Genomic DNA, 5,416 nt, shown 5'->3' on the forward strand with positions numbered 1-5,416 from the left:
TCTAAATTGGTTGTCTTATTCTGGGGGAAAAATCGTAAATGTTAAACTTAGGTGAAGTTATATTTCTGCTCCTGGGTATTTGTTATCTACTGGAAGAAGATGATATGCGCGTTTCCCACCAGGGAGAAAACTTTATATCTTGGTTTCTTTTTAAAAAACAGAAAAGAATGACAGAATCACATTACATCAGACTAAATTAATTCCGTTTTATTATATTGATGGGAAAGGGCTAAATTGTTGATAGATCCATGAATACTGGAAATGCTTATTTAGATAGCTCTGTTTTTATTCAACCGAAGGCTTTTAAAACATCAACACACGCAATGTTCTGATTGCACCACAAACGCAGTAGTCATCCTCACCTTTCACAGAGGCACTGAGTTTTATAAATAGGAGCATGATAGTGTAGAATAATCATATCCAAGGACCGGTGGTGGTTTTCAAAAAACGTTTGGACCCTCTTCTGTAGGTGTGGCCTGCTTTCCGGGTCCACTGGTGGAACCTCTTCTAACCGGTTCGGTAGATTTGACGAACCGGTTCTACCGAATAGGTGCGAACTGGTAGGAACCCACCTCTGAATAATAGCAATAGAGTCTTAGAAAATAGTTTGGCAGTGTTGTGGGAATTAGTTGTTTAGCAGAGTGATGACATTCAGGGAGAAAAACTGTCCTTGTGTTTAGTTGTCTTGGTGTGCAGTGCTCTATAGCGTCATTTTGAGGATAGAAGTTGAAACAATTGATGTCCAGGATGCGAGGGGTCTGTAGATATTTTCACAGCCCTCTTTTTGACTCGTGCAATGTCCAGGTCCTCAATGGAAGGCAGGTTGGTAGCCATTGTTTTTTCTGCAGTTCTGAATCTCCTCCGAAGTCTCCGTCTGCCTTGTTTCCTTGTTTCAAAACTGGCACAAAATTTTTCAACTTCTATATTTCTGGGCTTTCAACAGGCAAAGCTAAACTAACTTGCTTTCTATTTTCCTAGACCTGCACACTAGAGAGAAAGAATAAAGCCACGGTGTGTGTGTGTGTGTGTGTGTGTGTGTGTGTGTGTGTGTGTGTGTGTGTGTGTGTGTGTATTTCAGCCTCATTGAAGGCAATCTGTTCTAATTATCTTTTATTGGATAATTTACAGAAAGGAGACATCTGCCAGAGAAATCTTAAATTACCTCTCTTTCCAGTTCAAACCAATGGACTTTGATAGATGATGGACTATATATATAGAGAGAGATAGAAATTTTTATTGGCCAAGTGTTATTGGATACACACAAGGAATTCGTTTCCGGTACATAAGCTCTCAGTGTGCATGCAAAGGAATAAGTCACGAATATAATCATAACACGATGGTCATCAATCATAAGATGCAATGCTCAGGGATAGTCATGAGATACGAAACGAAGCAATCAACATAAACCGTAAGATGCAAACAGCAGTCCTAATTGTAAGATGCTACAGGAATAGGAAATAGGAAAAGACCAAAAAGGACAATCATAATTAGGAGGTTTGACATCACAGCGCATAAGAAGTGTGGTGGGAATTAATTGTTGAGCAAATTGATGGCATGGGGTGGGCAGGGGGGGGGGAAGAACAACTATCTTTGTGTCTAATTGTTCTGACGTGCAGTGCCCTGTAGTGTAGTGTCGTCTTGAGGGAAGAAGTTGAAACAATTTGTGTCCAGGATGTGAGGGGTCTGTAGATATTTTCTCGGCCTTCTTCCTGTCTCATACAGAACAGAGATCCTCCATGGAAGGCAGGCTGGTAGCCATTGCTTTTTCTTCAGGAGTAACTCTCCGTTGTACCTCACACACAGCCCTGGCCTGCATAAGAATATGATGTAAACTTGTTTTTTCAAAGGCATCTTTGGTTTGCGTTAAAACAACTTCAACACACGCAATGTTCTGATTGCACCACAAACGCAGTAGTCATCCTTGCCTTTCACAGAGGCACTGAGTTTTATAAATATGAGCATGATAGTGTAGAATCATCATATCCAAGGACCAGTGGTGGCTTTCAAAAAATGATGGAACCTCTTCTGTAGGTGTGGCCTGCTTTCCGGGTCCACTGGTGGAACCTCTTCTAACCGGTTTGGTAGATTTGACGAACTGGTTCTACCAAATAGGTGCGAACTGGTAGGAACCCACCTCTGCTTCCATCCTTCCGAGGTGGGTAAAATGAGGACCCAGATTGTTGGGGGCAGGAGGCTAACTTTGTAAACCACTTAGAGAGGATTGTAAAGCACTGCAAAGTGGTATATAAGTCTAAGTGCTATTGCTATTAAGTGCTATTGTGTCCTCAAGGTCGCCTGAGTGGCCATCCTGGTTCCTGAAATCTGCATTTTTCCCCTCTGGAAATCCATTCCTACTCCCACACCATTCCAAGGGTCTTCATCCCAAATTGTACAGCTGAAAGTCTGTAGAGATTCTCAGTCATCCAGGTCCCCGGTTGTCCCAAAGGTGATTTTTCCAGGAGGCAACTTGGTCTCTCTGGTTTTCCTTTGATGCTCCTTCCTGAGACAGTAAAAAGACGTTTCGCTTCTTATTCCAGAAGCTTCTTCAGCTCTGACTGGATGGTGGGGAATGGAAGGATTGATGCTCCTTCCTGAGACAGTAAAAAGCACACGCTTAGTCCCCCAAACCCCTCTTTTCTATTTCACCAGCTGTGAATTATATTCTTGCATGAGTCACAAATAGTTTGTAAAGAGTCCGACAGAAGTCTGCCAAAGTCTTTCGGGATAAGGCTGATAAGCGCCCACCTTTCTCTCCCTTGAAACGCTGCCAAAGGCCTAATTGCCAATTAGCTTTGCAAGGCCACAAGGAGCACAGAGTCAAAACGGAGCTTCAGAATTTAAACCGACCAGAACGAACCAAGTTGCTCCCTGCAAAAACTCACATGCCTTTGCTCCTCCTTTATGTCCTATGGGAGGGGCCAATCACCTCCAAGCCTTACTCCCAAGTTGCCCCTTTTGCCTTAAGTGTTCTTGCCTTCTGGAAGCTCCGCGCATGTGTGCACTGGGAACAGGCTCCATCTGTTCCTCTTCCTCGCTGATGTCTGACTCTGGAGGCTCCAGAGGCAGCGCATAGCTCCCAGGGGGCTCTGTTCCCCTCTCTGCCTCCGACACAGAGCCCTCCTCCGAGCCTTCCCCAGACTCCAGGACTGGCCCAGGTTCCTCCCCAACCTCCTCACTCTCCGACTCTGCTGCCAGCTCCGCAAGCCACCAGCGGACCACAACAGTTGCCATAAATGCAATGGGGCAGCTTTTAGTCATTTTGCTCCTTCATATCAATGTTGTTTCTAATAATCTCAGACATGTGCACCTTACCAATGAACGAGAATTAATGAGGGCCATTATCCACCTGGGGACAAAGATTAATGAGACAGCCCTTCCATGCCCAACAAATTTACCAGTGCCTCTCCATTTTGAGGATTGGGGGAGAAAATACATCCATCATTTTCACGGAAAACAGGTGACTGCTGGCATCCACTTTATGTCTTAAGCATTAACCATGATCCTGGCATACAGGTAGAACAAGAGTGATGGGTTTGGCCAAGGCAAGCGGGAGGAATTTATACAAAGGACGTTGGCCCCGGAAGTCCCAAAGGTGCTTTTTTTTTTTCCAAGAGGAAACTGGACTTTCTTGTTTTTTTCTTTGAAGACTTTTTTGGCTTCTCATCCAAGAAGCCGAAGAAGACTTCTTGGATGAGAAGCAAAATGTCTTCAAAGAGAAACCAGAAAGTCCAGTTGCTGTTTATATCTATACTGAGAGCTTATGCACTGGAGACAAATTCCTTGGGTGCCCAATCACTTGGCCAAGTGAAAAAGCACCTTTGGGACAACCATGACCTGGATGACTGAGAATCTCAGTCATCTGTTGGCTGACTTTTGACCATCAGCTGTCGGCTGTGACCAGGGGGGCATTTGCCCAGGTTCGCCTGGTCCGTCAGTTACGGCCCTACCTGAACCGGGAGGCTCTCGCAACAGTCACTCGAGCCCTTGTGATCTCTAGGCTGGAATACTGCAATGGGCTCTACATGGGGTTGCCCTTGAAGTGCATCCGGCGACTGCAGTTAGTCCAGAATGCAGCCGCGCGAGTGATAGTGGGCGCACCGCGGTTCGCCCACATTACACCCATCCTCCGCAAGCTGCACTGGCTACCTGTCGATCTCCGGGTGCGCTTCAGGGTACTGATGACCACCTTTAAAGCACTCCATGGTAGTGGATCTGGGTACTTGAGAGACCGCCTTCTGCCGATTACCTCCCTCCGACCGATTAGATCGCACAGACTGGGCCTCCTCCGAATCCCATCTGCCAGTCAATGTCGACTGGCGACTACACGGAGGAGAGCCTTTTCTGTTGCAGCTCCGACCCTGTGGAACGATCTCCCCGTCGAGATTCGTACCCTCACCACCATCCAGACCTTCCGCACAGCCCTTAAGATCTGGCTCTCCCAGCAGGCCTGGGGATAGGTTCCCAATTTACCCGCCCGAGTGTTGACTGTTGAATGCAAGTTGTGTTTTATTATTTTATTTTGTTCACTCACTGTTTGTCTTTTGGTATTGCACCCCCTTCCCTGTGATTGTAAGCCGCCCTGAGTCCCCTCAGGGAGAAGGGCGGCCTATAAATCTTAATAAAATGTCTAAAAAATGGAAAGCTCTCCTGAAGGATCTTTGCTGATGGGGCTTTCCAGAAGTCCCTTCCAGTTGGCAGCTCCTCCAACTTCCAGAATTAGACGGACATGCATTAAGTTAGGATCGTCCATCTGACTTCCTACGAGCGAGTTCATCTTACTTACTTGGAGTGAAATTTATTGTGGGGAAGAAACTCTAATCTGTGCAATAAAAAGTGTGTCATTATCTAATTGAGTGCTACGGAGAATGCGTTTTGCTTTCTGGGGACGATTATTAGCCTCCATAGGGGGCATGGAGCACACCGTTTAGGCTTAATTCATCCCAAGGAGACAAATGCGATTGCGCAACCCAACTCTTGTTGCCTTTCGGAGTCAACATGTAGCTTGTTCTGACCCAGCCTTAGCAGAACCAAGAAACAGACTCCTTGTCCTGAAAAAAACCCTCTTTATTTCGCTAATGACATTCCCACGCTGAAAAGTCCAGGCAATAGTCCTTTAAAGAGTTAACTGCAGTACAGACCTTATCAGTTCCTTGCAATAATTGCAAGGCCGGGAACTTCCAGCTGCAAAGCTGTCAATTAAATTCTGGCAGGACAGTCTTTGTGGCACGAAACACAATGAGCAAAATCTTCAGAAATACGAACTGTTGTCTCCTACGACCACCACTCCCCTTTCCTTCTATTTATTCCCCAGCCAAGGAGGGGCCATTCAGTGTCCACGTGTACCTTTCTTCCTGAGTCGGCTCCTTGTCCCCCATTGTTCTCCTCTCCTAACAGCTCTGCGCATACGCACATCTGG

Source organism: Thamnophis sirtalis, unplaced genomic scaffold, assembly GCF_051295495.1.
Source record: "Thamnophis sirtalis isolate CommonGarterSnake01/CBP01778 unplaced genomic scaffold, rThaSir2_p1.2 scaffold_10, whole genome shotgun sequence".
NCBI lineage: Eukaryota > Metazoa > Chordata > Lepidosauria > Squamata > Natricidae > Thamnophis > Thamnophis sirtalis.